General features: G+C 40.4%; 1 protein-coding gene across 1 annotated transcript in view; it reads right to left on the bottom strand.

Annotated features, from left to right (window-relative positions):
• The window catches only part of EYA4 (EYA transcriptional coactivator and phosphatase 4), a 73093-nt gene extending 67883 nt beyond the window's left edge, over window positions 1-5210 (bottom strand). Inside the window, exon 1 of the mRNA XM_074144476.1 lies at window positions 5167-5210. The gene's annotated coding sequence lies outside the window, so the exon portion shown is untranslated. The remainder of the gene's footprint in view (window positions 1-5166) is intronic.
• Window positions 5211-26711: the final 21501 nt, after the last annotated feature.

The following is a 26711-nucleotide window of genomic DNA, read 5'->3' as shown; positions in this document are numbered from 1 at the left end:
GCCAATATCTGACTGAAAGAATCAACCATCACCATCATCCTGAGACTGAGAAGGTCTTGTTGAGAGAATTAGTCACTGAAAGAGAAATCTCAGGTGTATTTTACACAGCCCAAACTGCTGAGAATTAAACACTTTGGATGATCTGGTTGTCCAGGATAAGATGCAGAAGATGCATGTTATTTTCCTTTTCATTTTTGTTAAATACATGGATGCCCATGGAAACACTCCCGCAGTATTAGTGTAGCTCAGGTACAGTAAGTACAGTGAACACTGTAGTCACAACTCTGACCCCAAAATTGCAGAGGAAACAAACCTTGGTTCAAAATGGAGGTAGCTCTCACTGGTATTCAAGACCATCTATTAACTTGCAAATGCCTTAATGACAGTAATTTCTCTGGACATGGGCGTGGGTTCTACATCCTGACCACTGAAAAAACCATGAATAGGTATCAAAAGGAGACCAGTGAGAAAACGTGAAAGTCCATCTCTCCTTCAGAAGTTTTAAGAGAGACTTTTAAGATGAAGAAACAGAACCGGGAATTCCTATCTTCTAAATCTTACTATGTGGTGCACTTTTAAGCAGGGTGCGTGTGGGAGAACAGAACAGCAATCATCTGATGAACAGCTGCAATCTGTGCTAAGAGTCTCACTGAAACCCATATTAAATTGAAATATTGGAGGCCTTTTTTAAACACAAAGAAAAAAAATCCCTCTGTGCTTTTTTGGACAGCCTGTTTATCTGGCAACTGTGTCTGTGCGTATGATTCAGTATTTACCAGTCATCACCATCGGTAAATTCAGTTCAGTAATCCATAAGAAAAAACTTTGTCTAGCTGGTACTAACGCAATAGCTATGATGCCTTGGATAACACTTCTCACAGCATCTGATGAAGTTTTAAAAGGGAGAATTTGCTTAAGAGTGGCTTGTTTTCCTTTTTTTTTTTTTCTTTTATAAATTTAAAGAAAAAATTATATAAAGGAAAAGGGACTCTGTCAGGCAGTGTAACGAAAGGACGAGGGATAATGGTTTTAAATTGAAAGAGGGGAGATTTAGATTAGATACTAGAAAGAAATTCTTCCTGTGAGGGTGGTGAGACACTGGAACAGGTTGCCCAGAGAAGCTGTGGATGCCCCATCCCTGGAGGGGTTCAAGGCCAGGCTGGATGGGGCTTTGAGCAACCTGGTCTGGTGGGAGGTGTCCCTGCCCAGGGCAGGGGGTTGGAACTGGATGATCTTTAAGGTCCCTTCCAACTCTAACCATTCTATGAGTCTATGATACTGGATCCACGGGTTTGTAGTAACAATTATGCAACAAGAACGGAGGACTTCTTACTCCACAGGGATTAGTTTTAACTTCCCAATACAAAGATCCATTGCCCTTCTGTGAATACACAAGCAAGGTTTTTTTCAGACCACTACGTATTTTCGCAAGTTAATTTGTCAGCTTTCACCCTAAGCTTACAAAACTACTTGTCAAAACCTTTGAGTTTTCCCTTTTTTCCCCATAGATATCATCTTCACAATATAAAGATCATGCTTTAAAGAGGGAAAGTATATGAAATATGTGGCTATTTTCCTTTACCCTTCCAGTAAAGAAAGAAATTGTGTCTCAGCTACCAGAAAAATCTCATTTTTCTGCAGACTCTTCTATCCTCTCCAAAGAGTGAAAAAGCATGATTTTTTTCCTATAATGAGATACTTTAAGGAAGCAGCAGCAGACCCTGCTAAATTTCCATTTGCAGGGACTTCCTTTCCCTCCCTTCATTTCTCTCTTTCCTATTTCATTTTATAACCCATCAAACCCAATAACTGTTGTCAGATCTTGAGTCTTGATGCGACTTTGGTCTTACAGTGGAATCTCTGGTGGGAGGGGAAGGGGAAGGGGAAGGGGAAGGGGAAGGGGAAGGGGAAGGGGAAGGGGAAGGGGAAGGGGAAGGGGAAGGGGAAGGGGAAGGGGAAGGGGAAGGGGAAGGGGAAGGGGAAGGGGAAGGGGAAGGGGAAGGGGAAGGGGAAGGGGAAGGGGAAGGGGAAGGGGAAGGGGAGATTTGGGGGTAGCAGAGATGTGTTTATCAAGCAGTCTGTTGTCTCAAAGAAAGATGCTGCCCTGGGATGTGTGGCCAAACCCAACACGCTGTAACTGAGTGTGAGCAGGAGTCTGGGACTTGGTATTTATCATTTTACCAGACTTCAGAATCAGACATATTCTAGTGTTTAACTCATTTCCACAGCAAAGTCTTAGGGTATGAGGCTATAAGTGTCCCTTAAAAGTTTTAAGTTTTAAGGCAACAAAATGCTCCCTTATTAGAATTAAAATGACTTATTTGATTATCTATGTAAAAATAGTCACAATACCACCACGATTAGGTACAATACCACCATTTAGATATAATACCTAAACATTTGGTAATAAAAGGAAGTATTCGCAACCAGTTCATAGGGATTTTTCCAAAATAACTGCCAAGAATCTTTGACAGAATTTGTGAGACAAGGTCGTCTGTGAATCAGAATTTGTGACAGAGATACTAAAGTTCTGCATGTCTCCCTTTGTGTTTACAACTCACCTGTCCACCACGACTTCAGCTCTTAACTACAGTTCCCTCTCCATCTCTGCAGTTTACCCGTCTGTCGAGATAACAACCATTTTCTATAAGTAAATGCTGGCAGTGGCTGATTTTTACTGTATGTATAGCTGGACACTTCTGGAAAGCATTTTTTTTTATATGCTGCATAGGTTAGTAAATTCCCTTAAAAAAATTTACTAGTCACATCTGCAGTTTGAATGTTTCTTCCTAAAAGACAAACCAAGGCCAAGCAAGACAAAGAATCTGCTGATACACACATGTCACTCCAAGAATTCTCCTGACAAAGTTCCCACACCCAATTTAATTACTTCCCTACTGTAAAAACACTTTCCATCTGCATTTATTGTAATAGTTTCAAATCCAAAACCAACAGACTATAAAGCTAGCTAAATAAATGAATGATATTGGCCTCAGGTCCCAAGCCAGGAGCTATTCTATAAGGCTGTGTGTCTCCAGCATTCATTTTTATGCTGATGTTTCATTTTATGTGCAATGTTTTCACTTAGGCCTTGTTTAGAGAAGAATTACCTTGCTCCAGGCTCTGAAGTTTTACGTGCCGCGCGGTGCCCTCTAGCGCTGCTCCAGCCAAAGGGCTGTCAGAGCTTCCCCGGCAAGACCAAAGTCGCATCGCGAATCGAGATCTGATCAAAAAATCCTGCTCCGGGCTGTATTCACAGCATCGCACACGCTCAGGCCAGGAGCACTCATCCCAACTCTATCTGATATGTCCTCCAACTGAGGCCACAGAGCTCAAAATGAAAAGCATTTTTTGTTTGAAAATGCACCTTAAAAAAATGAAACTATCAGATTTAGCCTCCAGGATGACTATATGTAACCCTTCTTCACTTGGGAGAAAAGGGTGGGTGTCAGGAGGATGGGGCCAGTTTTTTTTCAGTGGTGCCCAGGGACAGGACAAGAGGGAACGGGCACAAACTTGAGCATAGGAAGTTCCATCTAAACATGAGGAGGAACTTCTTTCCTTTGAGGGTGGCAGAGCCCTGGAACAGGCTGCCCAGAAAGGTGGTGGAGTCTCCGTCTCTGGAGACATTCCAAACCCACCTGGACACGTTCCTGTGGGACCTGCTCTGAGTGACCCTGCTCTGGCATGGGCTTGGACTAGGTGGTCTCCAGAGGTCCCTTCCAACTCCATATCATTCTGTGATTCTGTGATTTAACTACAGCTCATAAGAAATTTCCTGATGTGTAGAGGTAATGACGGTGCATTGTATTCTGGGTCCTCAGGTTGGTTGCAATATCATAGTCTGATGAAAATACATCAGACTATGGACTTCTTCACAGTTTTTAAAGACTTGAGATATAGCAGTCTCATTTGGACAAGGCAGACACTTGAAACTATACACATACACAAGCGTTTTGCTAAGCTGGGGGTCTCCATGCTGTCAAAGAACTTGTAAAGAGCTCGACATTTGTAATAAATTTTAATCCAAAGCAGCAGCACAGCAGACACATTTTTCATTTAGAAACCACTAAACAAGGACTGAAAGGCAAAACACACCTCCACTGAAGACCCGGACATTGAATTTTGTATTCCCTTACGTACATTCAGATCTTACCAAACTAAATGAAAGGATGTATAAATAACTGACATGAAAAGCTTATCAAAGAAGTTCAGATGGTGCACAGAACAGCTCAAGCCACAGGTATTAAACTGGCCTTGAATATGCCAAAGGATCCTGCTGCAACAGTGGCACAAAGACATAGTTAAGGTTGGGATTTGGACGTAAACCTTGAATTACTTAACTTTTCTGAGTTTTAATCACAACATTAGCGTGACATCAGATTTGTTTTGTGGCTCTCCCCTCCCAAGTAAAGGTCCTGAGTTTTTGTGAAACTGAAATAGGTCTTCCAAACAGAAGCAAGACAAATACAAAAGCATTTCAAGCCACAAAACTTGAAGAAAATCATCCACTGCTGCTCAACAGCTTATTAATCAAGAAGATGCACACTTGATGGCACAATTACTACTTCACCTGCTCAAAACTATACATACACATCCATATAAGTGCAAAACATGGCAATTAAATCCATTTTTTCCATGTACATGAGATTAGCAAAGCCTAATTAGAAGAGTTTCTTTATAAAGAAATGTGTGGCCCCTTCCCAAATTAGGAACACTGTAGCATGTTTTGTATAACTGAAAACAAAGAAGTTTTGATAAAGGTGAATTTTCCCAATTAAGTTATATTATCAGTAAACTTCAAGACGCAGGTATGCAGAAAAAGGATAAAGAAAGAAAGTGACATTTGTTTACACAGATTTCCCTACAGTATTTAATAGGATTATTTTATTTTTAATTGAGGATGAAAATTATGGTAATTGAGGATGACAATAATGGCAGTTATGACGTTATGGAATCACATAAACTTGACAACCTAGATAGTAGCTCGCATCTTTCATTGGGAAAAGGGAATAAAAGTCTTCAAGAGTGAAAACCATTAAAAATGATTCAACCACTTGCAAAACGGGTCTCTCGTGCTCTGATGCTACATTTTCCCATCACAGCTCTGCCTCCTGCCCCGTCACCACCCTAGGGACAGCCGGCGTTTGCCCCCCGCTACCGTACCTGGGATTCTGCGGCTCTGAACCATCTGACTCCGTACACGGTTTCTTTACCTGCAAAAAAGCAAACGAGCACCAGTTACTCTCACGCGAAACGCAACTTCCTCGCTCGCCCGTCCCGCGCTTCCAGCCCTTAAAGGGGATCCAGCTCCGCTCACCATGATCGCCATAAAATACTTCCCACATTTTACAGCGGCAGTATGGAGTACTAAACAGTGTGTTTCATTATTATCCCATGAACAGCTGCCAACTGCACTTCCCCAGGCTCCATTAGTACGTAAAATGTTCAGCTAAAATAGCTTGGGAGCAGTCTAACCAGGAACAAAGAAAGCAAAGAGCCAGGTTCCCCCACTTTGCAACGAGAAAGCCACGCTGTTTCTCAGCTCGGTAAAGAAATGTTCTCCCAGTTGATACTGCTTCTGTTTCCTGCTAAAGCTCACAATAATAAACACCAGATTCTGGGGCAAGGCGCAGCGTTAGCTAAATAATTCATACATTAATTTTCATTTTGCAAATCTGCTAACTGTATGTTAACTGTGTTTTCCTAATGCATCAAAGAACACATACACCATTTCCACGCTTATTGGCAGTACGTAACTACACAGAAGGTATTTCAACTTCCGTATTAATCTCTGGAATACATTGCTGTTAGCTAATTAAAGGTGAAAAAAATTCACCACTTTCAAATAAAAATCGAAAACTCTTCTCTTGCAGTGTAGGTATCTCCTTGGGATCTTCAGGATTTCCTGCAAGAATTTAATTGCACCTTCTGGTAATCTAAATTTTTTGTACTTTCACCAGAGAAAAAACGATTTTGCTCATTTGTGTGCTAATGCAGAATCCAGGGCTGTGTGGGAGGTTTCAAAACTCCATTTTTAAAGCCACCTAGAAACATCACAGTCACTCAGACCTACTTGATGTGTCTGACACAATCCAAAGAACATTCCCGTTACAGCCGGCAAGTATTCAATGACAGTTTTCCAGAATACCTTGCGTCAAGAGATTCTTCTGTACTTTTATGCTACTTTAAAAGCATTTCAGAGAAAAAAAAATAATGTGAATGTGACTTCTATTGAAGCCATTGGCAAAATACCCACTGACTCCAGCAGAAAAAGGATTAGGCTAATGCTAAGAATTTTCCCTAAATACCTCAACTGAATGCCATGCAACATCACTCATAGATACTGGAGTACAAGCATGGTTCTACAGATGGTGGGTTTTATTCTTCATTTGTGTTCTAGATATGAAAAAACAATATGGTTGCATACACGGTTGTTCATTGACATCAGTTTTCAGTAGCAACAATGAAAATTTCCCCATGACAATAACTTAACGCTGTCTTTACTATTGCAATAGGTGTTATCTGAAGCACTAAAAAAAGTAGCAAACACAAAGAATCTTCTAAATATTATGTTTTGCTTGATTTTTATTGCAAAACATTTTTCAACCTATCCGTTTACTCTGTTTCAGCACCACTAATTTTCCTCCTCTTGGATTGTTTCTTCACTGTTCCTCCCGTGATACCCCATGGGCCTGGGAGTCACGGTGTGTCACGGAGACACGCGATGGGGCAACAGCTCAGCGTGAGGGACAGTGAAGGCTCCCGTAAACCCCAAACTCCCAGGCACTATCTCATAAACAATCCAATGCAAACGTCATTGCTATAGTTTTATGTTCACTATGTTGTTATTAAAGTAACGTTAGATCTAAAGTAAAACACTTGAGATATAAGCACACGATCAAGTCCCTAGAAAAATGCCTGCAGTGTGTGTTAATATGCAAACAAGAGAAATATTCATTCAAATTAGCGTACTGAGTGTCAACAGCACAGGCAGCTGTTCAAAAAATAAATTCAGAATAATTCATGAAATTGAAACAGCCCTTCGTTGAGAGGAAGCGTGTACCTTCAGAAGCAGATTGTCTCAACCAAGTTACAGAGGGACTTGGCCAGAAAAAGAATCTTCTCATTATACATACAAAATATGATTAAAAATAATTAAAAATATAATGTATTTAGAAATATAAAATATAATTATAAAATATAAAATATAAACTATAACAATGTAATTAGAAATAATTACAAATATAAATGCAACTATTTTATTTAAATCCTAATAAAGCTCCTTTTTCTTTGTCCCTTTAGCATAGACTCCCTTGCAGGCTATTTTTGTTATCTCCTTGCTGTTAAATTTACAGGCATTTATACATTCCTTTCCAATTCCTTTGCCGTTCATGTGGTTGCCACCGGTAGCACTGTGTCACATTTTGCTCTGGGGCTCAGATCGCAATCCCCAGGTCAGGAAAGTTCAACCAGTGACTTTAACCAGTTGCTGGAAGTCTGACAGTCACCCAGCACGTCCCAACACCCTGAATTTGCAAAGTGATGGCAGGTCCTGTGGTGGGCAAGGACCACAGAAGCCCAAAGATAATTCAAACATACACTAACAATGTCTGAGCACTTTTAAGATACACAATATACTAAGAGCCCTGGTTTTCCCAGGCAGGGATGAGAAGTGCTGCTTCTCTCAGTGAAGCAATAGCTGGGTACTCACAGATGAGTTGTCCTACCCCTGCTCACACTACTTCTGCATCTTGCATTGACCAACATTACCAAGGAATTGAAATGACTGAAAGATTATGCTCTGTGTAGTGAATATAAATAAAATTAAATTAAATTTAAAAAAAAAAAAAAAGGACAAATTTTGGAATTTTGGTATATCTTAAAAGGGAGTAGCAGAAAAACTACAAGCCAGTTGTATCAAAAAGACCCACCTCCTGTGAGATGGAACAAACTTGGGGGAAAAAAAAAAAAGAAGTGAGTATTTTATGTTCAAGAATATTGCAATGAAAACAAGATTATTTTTAAAAATAAGAATATTTCAGGTTTTCAGCTTGGTATTTAGATGATACAGTTAGTCTATGATCACTCTCTGAGGAAATGTGCAGAGTAAGCACACAGTATAGACGTGCCCTTTCCTCTGAGACTAAATGTAAACTTCACTGTGTATCTTGAGGGTCCCTCTTTGAGAGAAAAGATTTAAAAAATAAAAATGTTATTTCTTAAAGGAGGAACAGGCATGTGATTTTCTTTCAAGTGGCCATATGGAATGAACACCATTTCTCTTTAGGGCTACTCAAGTAGCAAAACACATTTTGTTATTCATAAAATTATGCCACCCTTGAAGGTGAACAGAAAATCACTGTGAAAACTTTTGATCAAAGACTAAATATCATTTCCTTTGTCTTCAGCTGCACTGTTTTTCCTCTTAATCTGCCTTGCTGACTGTTTTCAAAATAATTAACTTTCACTAACACCACATTTATTTACATTCTCATGTGCTAAATGCTATAAAAAGAACCTTTTTCTTTACTCCTTCTCTGTTTTCCTTTTTCCTCCTCTCTGTTTACACAGGTTTTCTCACCATTTCAGTTATAAGCATGTTGAGAATCATTCACAAGAGTCCTAAGATACCAGTTTCAACTATTTTTGATTTTTGCCAAGCTGTGCCGAAATCTCCTACCCTGTCTGCCTACTGCAAAATGTTTGAAATGTTTCAGCTAAAAACCCTTAAATTGAAATTTTTGAGAAAACATGCTGTTGGGTTCATATTGTAAAAGTCACACCTCTATCCTGCCGAGCAGCTTCAGTGCCTGCAGGGTTGGAGGCAGAATCCCAAAACCAGAAGTTTGGGAAGTCCAAGGCGTACTGGTAGCCAGGAATCACCATCTATATGAAAGGGTGCCCAAAGTTGTTTCAATTTATAAGCACCTAAAAGCCCTGTTTTCACACTGTTGGTGGACTCCCGTTGTAGTCTGGCTGTTGGGTCTCTGAAGACCCTATTTGCATGGAATACTCTCCATCTGAAAGATGCTGGTGCTGAGCAAGACTTGGGATTACTTCTCCCGAGTGCCTGGCATCAGGAAAGGGACCAACACCAGCAAAACCGTCCCTCTTGGCTCTGTCAGTCCCACCTCCCACTGTGCAGGTACCCAGGCAGTATTCTGACCCAGAAAAACCCTGTAGACTCAAATACAGGGAGGAACAGAGCGCTCGTGAGACCCCTCCTGGAGTACTGTGTCCAGCTTTGGAGTCCTCAACACAGAAAGGACATGGACCTGTTGGAACGGGTCCAGCGGAGGGCCACGAGGATGATCAGAGGGATGGAGCACCTCTCCTATGAAGACAGACTGAGAGAGCTGGGGTTGTTGAGCCTGGAGAAGAGAAGGCTCCGGGGAGACCTTATAACAGCCTATCAATACCTGAAGGGAGCCTACAGAAGAGCTGAAGAGGGACTCTTTGTCAGGAAGAGTGGTGACAGGACAAGGGGCAATGGTTTTAAATTGGAAGAGAAGAGATTTAGATTAGATATAAGGAAGAAATTCTTTACAGTGAGGGTGGTGAGGCACTGGAACAGGTTGCCCAGGGAAGTTGTGGATGCCCCATCCCTGGAAGTGTTCAAGGCCAGGCTGGATGGGGCTTTAAGCAACCTGCTCTAGTGAGAGGTGTCCCTGCCCATGGCAGGGGGGTTGGAACTAGATGATCTTTAAGGTCCTTTCCAACTCTAGCCATTCTATGATTCTATGATTCTATGAAATGGAAACCGGGGGACAAAAAGATGGGATCTGCAGGTGGCAAAAATAGAGGAGGGCAGAAGCCAGGTGAAAACACTGACATCGGGGTGGGATGGGGAGAGTGGAAGAGCACTGGCGCTGGCTGGGGACGGGCCAGCACAGCACGGTTTGCTCTCCTTTCCTCTAATTAGATTTGGGACTAACACCATAAACACAAGCCTGAGCATTCATCAAATACCTGTGAAACTCACTAGTAAAGTCTTTAGCAACCAGTCCGCCCAGAGCCACAGGCTGGTTCTGCTACACCAGCTGCACTGCAGACCCAGTTAATGATCCAAGCTGGGAAACTAGACTTTGAAATTACAAAATGTTATGTTTATCCAGAAAAAAAAAAGATCTAATTTGACTCAAACTGGGACAAAAAACAAAAACAAACAAAAAAACCCCAGTCACTACTTTATGCAGTTTCTGTCTTCACCTCTGCCCCGGTTCAGCAGATTGCAAATATGAACACTGTTTTAAGTGTCTGATACTATGAGGGCACTGTGAAAAAGAGATGCTTTTATTAAACACTACAGTTCTTAATTTAATGTGTAAAAGAAATATTTACATGGCGAATGATTTTACAGTAAGTAAGCATGGACTTTGGATGCTTCATGTTTAACAAATATAGACTGAGGAACATAAAAAGAAAAACCTAAGTGCACGTTGACTGAAAAAATGAGACATCCCCTAGAAAGCGTAGTATGTCATGTAATAAGAGCTTCACCATAATGCATGAGAGACTGGATTTCCACAGGCCGTATTAATTCTGGCATTTCCTTGCTTCTGATGTTTTCCTTTGCAACATTAACATCCTTTTAACATGACTTTATTAGAGCTCATTACGCTAGATGTTAAGCCATGAACTGGTCCTGCTCTATGAGGTGTTCTCGCACACACGCTCGTGGTATTAAACTCATAATGCAACACAGGTGAGAAATCCCTTCTGACGTTTACAATAAGCACAGCTGAAAAATCTTGCAACATCAGCAGTAAATTATTCTGGCAATGAATCTGCTGAGCTCCCTCATCTACTGCATCAAATATGGCCTTGAGCATCCCTCCCACGTTGGTAGGTATGCACTTGGGCCGAGTAGCACCTGCAATGCTTTGGGTGGATGGTGGAGCTACAGAAGCTCTAACATCAAGGAGACAACTATGAAGCTCCGGGGAGACCTCATAGCAGCCTTCCAGTACCTGAGGGGGGCCTACAGGAAGGCTGGGGAGGGTCTGTTTACAAAGGCCTGCAGCGACAGGACGAGGGGCAATGGTTTTAAGTTGGAGAAGGGGAGATTTAGATTGGATATTAGGAAAAAGTTCTTTACCATGAGGGTGGTGGAACACTGGAACAGGTTGCCCAGGGAGGTGGTTGAGGCCCCTTCCCTTGAGATATTCAAGGTGAAGCTCGACGAGGCCCTGGGCAACCTGGTCTAGTTGGGGGTGTCCCTGCTGACTGCAGGGAGGTCGGACTAGATGACCTTTGGAGGTCCCTTCCGGCTTGGACCAATCTATGAATCTATGAAGAGGGAAAAGTACTCTTTGGAGACCCAGAGACATCTCAAAGCACATAGATGTGCTTGCTCAGCCTCTGCTAACGCCACTTCTGACTGGTCTGGAGCACAAGGAGAGCATCTACTGCCCAGATGCTTCCCTACAGCAAATTACCCTGGTGAAAGTCCACCAGCTTCTACTCACTGTCCAGAGAAAGAGACCACATCTGTGGAATAGCCCAGGAGAGGATGGGGCATTCAGGGAAACAGTTTGATGGAAATATAGGAGAAGAACACGGCTCAGGATGTCTATGACACCACTATGAGAATTGAGAGTAAAGAAAAGCAGCTTCTCTTTCAAATATTTTTTAGATGCTGATTTTGACAGTGTTCACATAGAGTTTTATAACCACCTTGACAACAAAATCCTTAGCACAGAGACTGTCTGTCCAATGCTTAGCATAACAAAGATTTCCTTTGCTACCATGACACCCTTCATTGCTACCATAAAACAAATAATGGCATTATCTTGACCTACAAAAACAGGGCAAGGGCTCGCTTAAAGATACAGTGGCTGGTATTTATAACAAAGTGTAGCCATGCTGAAAATGTGTGTCTTTTCAAACTTATTTAAAAAAAACCCATAAAAATATTATTGAGAATGAAGCCACTGTTTTTTGATGGCTGAATTCAAATAATACTATAGCTATGTATATCCTGTAAAGACAAAATCTCAGTGAAGCTTCTGCAAAAACCAAACAGAAATGCTGAAGATACCTAGAGAAAGACCTGAAGAGAATTCTGAATAATCCCAAATTCTCAGTAAATCACTGTTATGCTTCCTAACCCTCGTAAGAGTTTCTGTTACTGAAGTGAATAATAATAAGCTTACATAATATAAATATGTATAAACAGTTTGTATGAAAATCTAATATGAAATGAAAAGAAAGTGTATATTGAAAATGTAATACTACATAATTACCATCAAGCTTTAAGTAGGTTTCTGACTTAGTTAAAAACTCAAACACTGATGCTACTGTTGAGTGAAAGACCTCGAAGCAACAGAAAATTGATTTTTTCCCCCGATTTTTCACAGTGCAGACACTGTACATAGCTGTATTTTAACTGAACCACATCCTGAGGTAGATTTATCATATCTCAGCAGATCTGAAAGTAGTCTAATCACAGTGGAAGAAGGAGGAAAACCATGCTACAGTAATCAACTTAATTTTGGGGAGAAATTCACTTGAGTGAATTTAATTCATTATTAAAGTAATATTTCACTTTAAATTAGAGGCTATATGAGCTAGTCCTCAGTGAAAACAAGTTTTCAGCTCACCTCAAACTAGGTTCAGCTAGTCAACAGTCTCTTCCATTTTCTTAGTAATGAAATTGTTATGCTGTCAACTAGAAATGACAACTCTAATAAAAACAGATCAAGTTTTGAATATCCTGAACTTTTTTTTTAAAAAAAAAAAAATGAAAGTAAAGTGCAAATCACTTAGAAGGTTTGAGTCTGGAAGTAGACTGCTGAAGTTGACCTTTGTATTCCATGTAGCACAGTAGATGAAACTTCATGTTTAAAGACATCAGATATGTTTCCACATCTTCAAGAGGTGAGAGGAATAAGAACAGTGTGGATACTGCATGGGAGCTTCAAACATGTAGCACAACGCAGGGCCGAGAGAAAGGGATAGGAACAGGGGAAGCCATGGCTGTTTCCACCATCTCTTCTTTCTATTTTCCATGCAAACCTTTCCTACGACCATAGAATCACAGAATGGTTTGGGTTGGAAGGGACCTTAAAGATCATCCGGTTCCAACCCCCTGCCCTCAGCAGGGACACCTCCCACATAACAGACATATAGACATGTTCATGATGAATACCCTCCTGTCTCCCCCACCCCTCCCCAGACTAACACAGTAGTAATTCTGGTCTGCAATAATATGTGGTGTACATCTAACTTGCAATGAAAAAAAATCCAGAGGGGATGCAGGGAATCCAGGACCCAGTATCAAATACCTGCAGTTTAGACATCCGAACACACAGCTTGTGTGTTTCATTACATCTTCCATAAAATCCTCTTTGTCTACAATGAAGACTGACTACAGCAACGAGGAGAGATGGCTCCTGCTAAAGTTTCATGCTTTACAGCCTCAGCTTCTTTGAACCAGTCATTGACTCTAATCATTTTAAAAAGGAGCTATCACTTACAAAGCATACACTGATTTGCTAAATGCTTCCACTTCTGGAGACAGCACTGCCATCACTGCCACAACCTCTGCAAAGAACAGTGTGGATGAAACTTCGACAGAAACGAGCCTACAGACAAGCCAAGACGCTGCAAAGCTGCCCTGCATTTCTCCTAGATTCTATTTCAGTGGGTGGGATGATGAGTAGTGACACGCTAGAGCCCTTGCTGGTGCGCACAGTACGGAGAAAATAAAGTAAACAGGGATTTAATCAATCCAGGTAAATGTCTTTTTCATACTTAGAAGGAGACCATAATGATTGTTTCTTTCAGGAACACTGCACAGTGTTAGCATTGACACACAAGCCTTTGTGCTACTTAAATCAGAAAGATTTATCCAACGTCAAACTGTGTTTCTATTGAAAAGATTTACAGAAGGAAGTCTCATTAAGGTGTATTTGTAGCACAAATTGATAAAATCTGAGACAACCTTAACTCCTCAATTTTCTCATTCACAGGCTATCTTTGGGGTCAAAACTTCCCTTCCTTGGTACTTTCTTACCAGTGGAAGGATTTCCTACGTGTTTGTTTTTGCAACCTGATTAATGGGTTCACTCAGTTCAGAGCTCTAAGCTTCTTTAAAGTTTTTTATACCTGCAAACATTTCTAAAACACATTTCAAATTGCCTTTGGCACAAGTGCACTTTAAAAAAATATCAGCGGGCGTGATGGTCAAGTCATAATTCACATGATTGCAACCTATAAAGTACTATCCTCTACATTTTGAAAAGCATTTATACATTCACTGTGGGAAAAAAAAATAGGATTCTTTTTTGTGTTTTGTTTGTTTGTGTTAGATGAAAGAAGGAAATATGCCTTCCCTTAACTGGTGGGGCAGGCAGGGCAAATGCCACACCACAATAGCACTTTTTGTTTCAGCCGGGGTTACCTAATAGCTCAGAGCTCACAGAACACTTTCCCCTGCCCTGCTGGGAGGATGGGCCATCAGGCTGGCTCCCTTCCCAGAAAGAAAAATGAAAGAAAAGGAGCTAGCTCCCCATTCAGCAGTTGCAAAGGCCGGGAAGCTCCACCAGTCTGGAGCTGGGAGCAGCTCATTTATTGTCCAAGTCAGATTCAGGAAGAAATGCTAAGGCACTAGCACTGGAAATACCTTGTTCTCCTTTTTCCCCTCTCTGACACGGTCGTTTTCTTTCTTTCTCTCTCTCTATTTAAAAAACACTAAAGACAAACCTGTGGCTTTTTTTTTTTTTCTTTTTTTTTTCCCTTTTCAAATCAGCAGTATGTGCCACTGCAGCTCAATCTGCAAGTATACCCTTGGTGCCTCCCTGGGATCTCCAAACTGGAAATCAGCTAGCGGATACCGCTCTTAATCTAGACGCGGAAAAATGCTTCCTGTTTTTATGCCAGTTATGGTCCCATGATCCCCCCCAGATTTGTGGCTATCACACCATTTTTTATTAGTTTCAAGTGTTTGCTTTTTAAATCTCAGTATTCCCAGATACCGTTGGTCTCTTCTCAGGAGAAGAACGTACTGAGACGCAGGAAAAGAGCCATGTTGTGCAATGCTTTCTAGATTTAATCTCCCGATTCCCCAGCAATATCATAAGCAAACTAGTTGTATCGAAACTGCTTTGGAGTTATCATTTAGTATTCAAAGGAATAGCAAGTCATCTCCCCTTATATGCATAAGACTCAGTGCCCCCTCAGAAAACCTGAACTTTTTTTCTTTCCTCCTGCTTTTCAAAACTAACCGGGGCCAACAAACGCAAAGAAAAAAAAAAGTAAACTTTGAAGCTGAAATTTAAAGCAATGAAAGTCAGGAAGTTCAAAAGTTAATGTTCCTATGGCTGTGTTAACTTGGCCATGTTGCAAATACATCATGCAAATACTTCAAGCTATTTTGTTAAAGGCATATAGTCCTGTGCCATAAAGCATAATAAAACATGCTGTTCTCTTTTCATGTGGAAACCATCTTGTATGAGCAACAGTACAGTGTCTTTCTGCTGCTAATGCTGATTTCTCTACCACAAGTCAAGTATCTCTGCTACAAGGTGCCTCTCTGCTCTGAAGATGCTGGTACCTCATTGGGACCCACCCAAGAGCTTACGTCCTGACCTCCCCAGTAACAAAGGCCAACTTCTCTCCTAAGTCTGTTGCCTCACCAGAAAATAATCTGCCTTTACCCCTTAAGATCAAAGAACACTTGTCACAGTTTTTCCATCCCTCACTTAGATGAAATTTAAACAAATGGCCTTGTTGATCATCTCCTCCTTTTGGCTCTTCACTATCCTGATTTCGACCTGGGAGCATATCAATAACCAAGTGCAGTAAACAACATCACACATCTGTCAAATACTCATCCTCACCACAGATGATGAAACACATATATGTACAATATTCTGTTTTAGCAGAGAAGTCCTTTTTCTCCCCCTGTCATCTTTTGTTTGTCTTTCGTATTTTTCATTTGAGTATTGCCATGTGCTAAGGTTAAAGGAAATCAACCCTGAAAAATGTACCTTAGTGTTGGTCAACATTCTCCAGTTTCTTAGCTCCACTGAGAGTTCGCTCTCAGGTGCTGGGTCAGCCCTGAGGAAGAAATGTCTACAACACCATCAGCTTCACCACCCTCTCTGTCTTGGAGGAGCATACACATCAGCTGCGTTCTTCATCTCAGAGCTAAAGGTACTTTAAAAACAACGATTGTGGTTTTGAACTATATTCAAAAAGTTCAGGGAATGTCCTTTAGTGGAAAAAAAAGACAGCTCTAACGTGTTCACAATATCTTGACTTGATTTGAGCTTTGTAGTAAATAGTTTTCAAGCACCAAAGTCTTCATAGAAATCTGTCCCATTTAATAACCAATGAACACTGACTCATATCATGGTCTGATAGAATGGGATGAAATACTTTGGGTGCACTGAAAGCATTGTATATGGATTCAGCTACATGACAACTTGGTTTATCAACAATATTAACCTTCCTAGGTTAAGATTTGGTACTATTTAAGACAACATAGTAGACACAAGCTCTTCTACGTGTAGCCATTCCTTCATCAGTACCAATTTTACCCTTGCGCAGACACACTGTTGGCCAGCTTCTCTTCACTCTTGGTCCTACCCCGGGCATATATAAGCCATAGCTGTCTGAGCCAGATGTAGTGGCAGGACATCAGCATATTACCTGCAGCGTCTGACAGCACAATCCATGCTGCGTGACCAGTCCAGCACATGCATGTCATACAGAATGAGAAATGCTGATTATTGTAGATGTCCTTCAGAAAAAGAGAAAAACTAGTGCTGTACTGCAGCAGTTCATTACAATTTTTAGCATGTATCTATTAAGAAGGACTCAACTCACTTCTGTGTCTTCTGTATCCACCTTCATCTCTCACAACAGACAACTGTATTCAGTGGACAGTGTCGTTATGTGACATGGAGTACCAAAGTAACTGACCGTTACTCACAGATCAAAAAAGATCATCTGACTTCTTTAGTAAAGCAATTCAGTTCCACATCTTGACCTGAAGTCAGACTGCACATGCTCTAAAACATCAATTAAATGATCTTGCAACTCGCTATTGCGTAGTTTTGCTTTGATGGGGCTCAGGAAAGGGGAGGCTGCAGGCAAGGGTCACTTCAGACCGTTGGCTTCTTCAGCTCCAGTTGAATTCCAGCGTGTTTGACAGAAAAAAAAAGGAGAATTCCTGCTCTAAACGTTGTTGGGAAAATTTTGCCCTTTCTGACTAAAATAATCAGAATCATAGAATGGTTCAGGTTGGAAGGGACCTTAAAGATCACTGAGTTTCAACCCCCCTGCCATGGGCAGGGACACCTCCCACCAGACCAGGTTGCTCAAAGCCCCATCCAGCCTGGCCTTGAACCCCTCCAGGGATGGGGCAGCCACAGCTTCTCTGGGCAACCAATGTTGAGTACATGTATGGAGAGCTGGGAATGCAAACAGGCTGTTGACAACCAACTGCTGTAACTGCAGAAAATGACCCAGTCCTTCCCAGGCTTGCATGGGGTTCCACAGGTGCTTTCACTCCTCTTCAACAGCAGTCAGGGTAACAGCAACATCTAACTGAGACTGCCGTCCTTCAACAAAACGCGCTCCCTGACCCTAAGAGTTGTCAAGCTTTAAAGTCCGAAGAGGATCATGGTGGTTAGGCCCATGATCTTCAAAGAAACGATTCAGAATAAAGAAGGCAAGTATGCGAATATGCTTTCGTAGGATGGAGGGGCTCAATTAATGCCAGAAAGCAACAGGTGGACAGAGCAAGGAGACAGGTTGTAGGGAGGATGAACAAGGTAATATGAGCAGGTAATACAAACACGATTTTAGCTCAGCACCTGCCCACCCATTACCAGCTGGCAGAGTCCTGTAGGTATTGTGGAAGATGGGAATTAGATGGAGACCATGTTAAAAACAGTATTAAAATTAAATAATTAATAAAAAATTAAATAAAACTAAAAAAAAACCCCATCAAAACCAAGAACAAAAAACCCTGTTCTGCTATTCCATGGTAGTTTTTCTCCTGGTAGTAGATCAAAGCTATTCAGCCATAAATATTTGACTTGTCAACAGACGATATGTATGAATCTGAACACATGATTTGCTGTATGAAAATAGCCCAATCTGAAGTCATCACAACACTAATATTTTTTGTGCAATGCATTGGGGCTATTCCAATTAAAACCCTCTATTTAAAATGTATACAAATGACTATGTTGCAAATTAAAACCAAAAGTGTCTTCAAAACTGGTGAAAAAAGTGGGAGTAGGAGGAGAAGGTAATAAGCAATTGCACATTACGTTCCACCTTGAAAATTACCAAGTAAATTGCCTGTACATTTACAGTGAACAGCTGTCCTTTTTCTTCAGTTCCATACTTTTCTGGTCTTCCTCATTACTGAAGCTAATTTGTTTAGCATTGTAACAATAATTTCTAGCAGCTGCTGTACCATTAATAAACTACATCAGATAACCAAAAACTTTGGCAACCTACTTCTGTTAGAGTAAAGGATGCAAAAGATTCTTTGTAGCTCAAACTACTTGCTGGTCAAAATAAAATAATCAGTTCTTTATGGCCCATGTGTTGTCTACCTCGTGCAAAAATAATTTGTTGGAGCAAAGATAAAATGACACATAATGTTGAATCATAATCTCACAAACAAATGGATATAATCTAAAGAATTACTAATATGTGTTTGTATCCTCATGCAACCAAATTTAGTTCATTTCTGGTCAAGTTTAGTTTTCAGTGCCTCTAAAACACTTCAATAAAAGTGAAGAAAATGCTGCTAAGAAATAAGTCTTTTTTTCTTTTTTAAAAAAGGTAGGAAAAAAAGAAGAATAATATATCAGAGGCAAACCACAGATAAAATACTTTCTAATAAATGCTGGTAAGCAGCACAGAAGCCAAATCCTATTTAATTATTCAAATATTAATGAACAGGTAAAATCCAGGAACATTTACAACACAACATTCATTAAAAATCCTATTAATATCATAGTGTTAAAATGTCATTCAGGGAAATTAATCATACAAGGATAAATGATTAATTTTATGTACACACGGGGATAAAACATATGCTAGCTTGTATACTGGTAACAATAGCCACAATTAGAAAGAACATCAGAAATATTTACCATTCTTTTTTCATTTGCTTTATGCTATTTTTCTTAACTCTAGCCAGAATAGCTGTATTTACTGTATAAAGTATGTAAATAAATCTCAAACCATCATCTAATAATATATTTTTCATTATTAGTCAAGGGGGACAAGATCAGAGGCAGTACAGCTCTTAAAATGCCACAAGAAAGAACCACTTGAGAGATCATATTTCAGCTCGTATGTAAGTCAGGTTTGAAAATTCGACTGGTTTATCCCAGCATATTACTTCAGCATCTCCAAATAATTTTCCAGATTTTTTTTTAATACTGCTATATTAAAATATATAATTTTTAAATATTTAAGAGTATGTTTTACTTCAAAAAATGTTCTATAAACAAAGTAGTTGAACTAGCTTTCCAGAAGCAATTAATTAACTGGTTGGGGTTGTTTTTGTTTTTTCTTTCAAATTCATACCATTTTGTTTATATTTGCAGTCCTCCAGCAACTTCCTTAACCAAAGGGCAAATACTTGGAATAAGGAGTTCTTCCAATATATTTTGGATGGGTTTACACACACATCTCAAGCATTAAATAAAAGAAACCTCTTCAGTTTAGGGAAATGTAACAACCAGGATTCTTTTGACTCTGCAAGCGTTCAAAGTTAAAATAAGAGACGTCTTCAGAGTGAAGAATGAATTTCATCTACCAAGGTCAATAGTCAGAAATAACAATAAAGTATATTGCGGCGCATCCGCAGTCCTTTCTCCCACCAGAGTCTGAGCGTTCGCCTGTTTCAGACAAACGAGCAAGTGTCCTTTGTCTCCGACATTAACGTGCCAAGGCTCCTGCATCTTTCGACCCACCCCACCCCCCCCCTTCCCTCCTTTCCCGTCTCCCCAACCTGATCCTGGAATGTTTTGGCCAGGAGGTTAAGAAAGATTCCCCCATTTATCACAACCTGCCAAGCACAACAGGGTCACAGTCCCAGCCCCAAGTCCTACCGCTTCACTAATCCAGCCTCGGCGCAGGCATGGAACTTCAAAGATGTTTTTTTGCCACAGGCAAAAATTAGTCCTTATTTGCTTTAAAATCCAAGTATCAATCAAGTTAAACTGCGCTTCAGCGGAGCTAAGATTTTGAATGTTCAGAGCAACGTGTACGTTTGGTGCTCAGCTGAGACTCTAATTGAATGCAGAACTCACCTGGAACAGCAGCGCAAATGCTTTAAGGTCAGCAAAAATCTAATCACGAGATAATTCATTTTATCGAGAAGAAAAGCCTTGATAAAAAGAACTGTTCAAACGTGCAGGGAAACCCAGGGTTTAGTGCATGGGTGCAAGTAAGTATCTATAATACATACAGAATCTCTGTGTATGCGAAATCACTTCAGATTCTTTTACTCTTCGAAGGTTTTATTCTCAGTTATATCAGATGATCAGCCACAATTACATAACTGTACAGGTCCGTTAACGACCTTTAAATATTCCTGAAATTAATTTTGAAGACCAGTTAGAGATTTACTACGAGAACACACAGAGAAATCTGCTTTAGTATTTAGGAAGCAAACCTTCAATTAACTCTAGCTGAAATAATACATAAATTCTACTATTTTGGGATATTGCCTACCACTTTGTGTTCAATCCAACGCAAACAATAAAATAATTATGCTTTTTAAATCAATCCAGTTTCTTCAATATGTATTTTTAGATGCATCTTTTGGGGGCTAAAATGGGATTAATTTTAAAATTAGCTTTTTAAAAAATCATCGCATTTTCTTCAGATCTTTACTTACAATTGATAACTGTTTAATTGTGTATTAATTCAGGGCAATGTTTAAATATTGCATAGAGAAATGAACCACATATGATACTAAGATACTATATTTTCTGTTAAACTATAACAGAAATATTTTTATTATTTTTCCAGCAGTATAATTGAAAATAGAGTTCATAAAATACAAAAAGTAAATAAGCAGCACATTAACTAGAGCATTAAATTCTACAAACTACTCACATACCTTTTATACATAAATGTAATACTGCCACGCTCTGCTTCTATTTAAAAGTATTCAAATGACGTATTATGTTAAAATTTCAATTGCTTGTAAATAACATTTGCCAAATAAATTTTAAAATTCAAAGTTTAAAACTGAATAAAGTGCTACTTATGTCCTATATGCTCCCAAAGTGAATGTAATTTCAACAAGATTCAAGTATAGCTACTTGCAGAGAAAACAACGGAAAACAAAAGATTAAAGAGAAAGGTAAGTGTGGGAATGAGACAGACAGTATGCAGTGTAGTTTTTCGCTCGCTTCCTCTATTTTACAGTATACTTGGATATTTTATCAAACCACAATCTGTTTAATTTTAGAAAATAACCTCGACCTCTAATTTCTCTAACAGATGAATTATCTTCCCTGTATCCACACTCTAACATGTGTATACATGCTTGCACGATCACACAAACCTACAGGTATTTCCCCAAAGCCAAATTCAAGGTTTTTTGCCCGATACTGTCCTCATTCACACAAGAGCCAGGCTACCTGATTCGCTGTACCATTTAACACGCTGTACTAAACACTTTAATAAATCTAAAATTATCTTGGATAAATGCTTTGGCAAGAACTATATTTTTAATTCAGGAATTTAAAATATTACTTGCTTGATAAAACTTTTTCCAATTTACATTTGATTTACTTTAGAAGATAAAGAAATTATAACGGCTGGCGAGGTAGCGAGACGGTTAAAAGCTGTTTAGCTGAAAAGCATTTCAGAAAAGAGTGAACTGTCCAAGAAAAGAAACATGTAACTGGATCCTGCTGCTCGCTGCTCACCAGACCCCAGGCACAAAATCGAAGAACTTATTTGGCCGTGATAATTTCCCGTACCTTTCTTCCAGACAGGTTCCCTACACGCTGCGGGTCCCCACAGCAGTAAATGGCTGTTCGCGGATGAACCAGGGCTGCTACTGCCTCCCTGGCACTTTGCTCGCTGCACCGGGATAATAAAGCAGCGTTCCCAGAGTAAACCCCTCCCGCCTTCCCCTGAATGAAATGGATATTTAAGAAGGAGAAGCGGTGATGCCAGCTCCCGTCGCAGCCCTGGGAAGGCGGCACGAAGTGGCACTCACCGGCCACCACGGACACCCCACGGCAGAGAGAAGCATCCGAGCACAGCAGCAGCACCGGCGCCCCCGAGGAAGTTAAGGTTTTTAATCAGCATCTGTTCTCAAAAAACGGTCTGTGCAACTGCAAAATGCAGTTTGAAACGCCTTCACAATGAAGTAAGACTCAGATACAAGCTCTTCGTGCCAACTGACAGTACGGAGGAAGTTAAAGCGAACTTCGAGGGGGAAGGACTGATGCTTGAGCGTTAACTGCACTTCAGCATTTTTTGTTCCAAACTGGTGTCTAATCAACTTCGAAATGGACTAAATGGATTCAGATGAAGTATTAGTAAACTAAATTCACTTTATTTGTATCCACAGTTTTTTCGTAGCTTAGGGCTAATTAATTTGAACTCAATTTACCTCTAGACACCTGTCTCAGCACACTGGCCTTTAAGTGTCTCTAACAATAACGCATCGAATAATGCACCACCGAACGGCTCACAGATTTGACAGAATATGTTACTCACAGCATATTACAGAACGACACATTTTATTTCTTACAGCACTTAACAAGTAACCTCCTCTCTCAAGAAAAAGCTGCTCCCTGAAGAACACGATGGATTCAGTCCTATGACCTACTAGAACTCCTGTACTCTAGAGCCACCATGGACAAACGCGTTTTTCTAAAGCAGAGTTTGAAACTGCTACTCCAGAAACGAAAACAAAATCTTGTTTTGAAAACAGAATCTGACCGTGCAACTAATACCCACCCATATTTCCCATTTTATCACAAAACAGCATTTACATCAGTATCGCAAATTAAAATCCATCATAACCTTAAAATCCATCATAACCTTACCTCAGTTGTCTCTGAAGAACAGACATAAATCCCCCAAATGTGCAATCTCAGTTTCCAGGAGAAAAAAAAAAAAATAGTAAAAAAAAAAACTAGTATTTTTTTATGTTTAGCACCAATTACCTTCCACTGTACAGCAGATAAGGTGCGTAGATGGATTTTCAGGATGAAAAAAAAATCTTGCACCGGTCAAGTAGGATTTTTTAGAACTCGTAAATACTGAAGACACTTTGTTCTTCCTTGGACTGTCAGACGGAGCCTCGCACAGCCCGGTTACTTAAGTTAACCAAGGGGAGCTGTGGGTAGTAAACAAGCTTGGCTCTGTCCAATGGCTTTCCACACCCTTCTGTTTATAGTGAGATGACTTGCATGCAGAGGTCACCCCCATCAACAGCTCCTGTCTTTCAGTGGGTATCTAATGCGCTGCGTTTATCCCAAGGCTCTTTTAATGAACCCACCTTCCCCCGTCCCTGCTCGCCTGCTGTCGCTATGACACATCTGCTCCTTATTGTGCAAAGTCCTATTAAGTGTTAAAATATACAGAAAAGACCTACCTGGGCATATATTCTGCAAGTAATACGGATTTTTACAGGCGCGAACCTCGCCTGTGAATATTGACAAAATAAAGTCTTTCTTTAAAGATCAAAGAAAGAATTTTGCCAGCCACATTCATCTTGCGAATAAAAGAAATTCAGGAGGAAGGAAGATGGATGCCATTGTTTGATCTGGACTTTTAAAACTTCTACAAATACTCCCCCAAAGGATAATGCATGTGCGTGTGCCAGAGAGTATTTACTTGCATATGTTAACATGCTGGAAACAAGAGATGAGGAGCTTCCTCCAGCTCTGCTGCAAAATGACACAGAGCCAAGAAAAACAAGGGTCAAGTGCCAGGACCCCAAGGCAAACACCAAGTCGGTTCTGGGCTGAAAGAATACGTGGAATCGATGGTTCTTACAAAACACAGCAAATGCGCAGCAGCGGACAGAATCCGAGCTCTCAGGTTTTACGCATACAACGTGCTACTGGTTACAAAGGGTCTGCGATCCAACTGGCAACGGTTGTTTTCTTCATATAGCGTTGCAAACCAAAAAAGGACAAAGCCCAACCTTGCTCTTCTTTACTGGAAATTACTCATCACAACAGACTTATCTAAATTAACTCTATCTTAAAACGGGAACAAGAACGTGGTGGTTAGCATTTTTCTTCCCGAGCCCACAAAGTCTCATGAAAAATAAGAACGGAGAACTGTTTCTAAATTTCTACTGATACTTTTTTTCCTCGCTTCTTAGCCATGGGGCAGCACCGGAAAGTTCAGGCTTGCTTCACGTGGAGATGTGAGACTGAAGATGGCACTCTCTCCCCACGCAAACACAAACTTGACCGCTGCTCAGAAACGCTCTTTGAGTGAAAGTTACACCTGCAGCACATTTTCGGCACCAGTTTTTGTCACCACTGCGGCATCAGAATGACAGATAGCAGCTTGGCTCTGTTCAAGCTAATAAAACATGATTGATGAACTGGGCTCGAAAGCCACGTCAGTTCAGATTAGGTTATTTGTGCCATCATTTGACAGGTCCCACACTTTATTATTAGAATGGACTGTCAGGACTGTTAAGGGCCACTAATAAATACATCCATCCAAGTTCCCTGATGCCTTTTTTTTTTTTTTTGTAAATAAACCCATTTATTAAGTATGAAAGCTTTTTCATATGAAATCTCACTTGGTTTTTACAAAAATACTTGTGCTTAGGAATACAATATACCACCTTAACCAGGTGCCTGTCAGCTGCTATTATCTCATGCACTGAAATCCAAGTAATCCTCATTTTACTGCATTATGTGGCATAATAAAGGCCCACCTCTTTGACAATGAAAACCCACTGGAGCATATATAAAGTGCTGGGGAGAGCATAATCAGCTTTCAGATGTCGTGTTTGACATTAGCATTGGGCACAACCCTCATTCTTAACCGCTGAAACAACCAATAAGTCGGATGGGGATGGTGGCTAATATGCAAGATTGCTGGCAAGCAATTGGGTTTTTCACCACCAAAAAAAAAAACGGAAACAAAGGAAAAAGCTATCATGGAAAACGCTGCCAAGGGAAGACTGAAAGTCACGGGACATACATGAACTGTGAGCTCTAAGGCTCAAATCCTTAGACACTGCTCAATCAACTGCAGAGAGTCTTCACAGGAGCAGATGAGGAACAAAATTTGTCTCTCTTTCTACCAGGCATCAGGCAGAGGAAAAACAGCCTGGTTTCAGACTCCACAAGGAGTTAAGGAGCCCACCATCACCCCCTTTGCACACCTCCATACGCAGGAGATCTTCACTCAGCAGCTCCAAACCAAAGCAGACTCAATTTGCCACCCCCTGCCACCACGTCCCCTCTGTCCTCCTGTCCCCTGCCACAGATTAACACAAGAATGCAAGGACCAAAGAAACCACCATTAGCCTACTCCCTCTTCCCAGTAAAACAAGAGGGTTTTATAATTTCTCAGGCCTAGATACCTGAAGGTGAAGTACACTCCCATACACTTTTAAAGGAGTTTATCGCATAGCACATACAGAGATGATCAGAGAAAATTATTACATTATTAAATTATTATAGCATGAGCACCTTTCTCAGGCTGTCAGGGGAAACCACTGTCCCAGCATCCCTGTGACAGGTGAACCGCTCTGTCTGCAGACCGAGATTACCAAGGAGGACATGTTTTCTATGTTCATAGAAATCAGAATCAGAAGTTTCTTCATTCCCTTTATTTACACCACTGTTCCTGTGCAACCTGCTCTGGGTGGACCTGCTCTGGCAGGGGGTTGGACTAGATGATCTCCAGAGGTCCCTTCCAACCCCATGTCATTCTGTGACACAAATCTGACAGAAAGGAAAATAGGAGACATTAGTGAATAAAAATTGTACTCATTTGAGAAAAGATGGAACCATGAAATGTTAAATATTGTGAATTTCTCAATTAGCTCTGCAACCAAAAGTGTTGGGTTTAGGGCCACAGAAGTGAAAATTACTTCAGATGCTATTTTTCCTGTTCTACGGTTTGCTTTATACCTTGTTGTTCACTGTTGGCCTGCAATACAGAGAACATCAAACCCAAAAGCAAAGCTTACCAGCAGGACTTTCCATTTTCAGTATTGCCACAAACTAACAAACTATGCAGCACCTCATAACTACAGTTACTGTCCTACCCACAGCTTTGCAGACTAAGAAAAATAGAAGTGGAGGTATGAAAGATTTTTTTTTTAAATTTTTCCTCTAGGTGAAGAAATTGGAGAGAAGGAAAATGCTCAATTTATATAAGCGGTAATCTCTTTTTAAGATACTAATGGGAACATGTACTTCCTTTGCACACCTTTTTGCCGTTCCCATTTTCTTACTATACCATCAAATTTCACCGCATGACATGAAGTACTTCTCAAGGAACATTAGAGGGAAGAACACACAGTAGACACAACTTTTGTTTCCGTTGAGCAACCTTGTGTAATACATTCTGAGAGCCACGCCAACCACTCCACGTTTTGAGTCAAAAGGGGTTTTTAAGCAATCCAGTGATAAAATGGACAAAAAGAAAAAAGTGTGAGAAGTAGAGACACTTTTTTTAAAGGGCTATCTGTGAGATTTTGGGTTGGTCAAGGG

This window comes from Numenius arquata, chromosome 2, assembly GCF_964106895.1.
Source record: "Numenius arquata chromosome 2, bNumArq3.hap1.1, whole genome shotgun sequence".
Taxonomy (NCBI): Eukaryota; Metazoa; Chordata; class Aves; order Charadriiformes; family Scolopacidae; genus Numenius; species Numenius arquata.
Note: the sequence above shows the minus strand (reverse complement) of the source record. Positions and strands in the feature narration are given on the sequence as shown.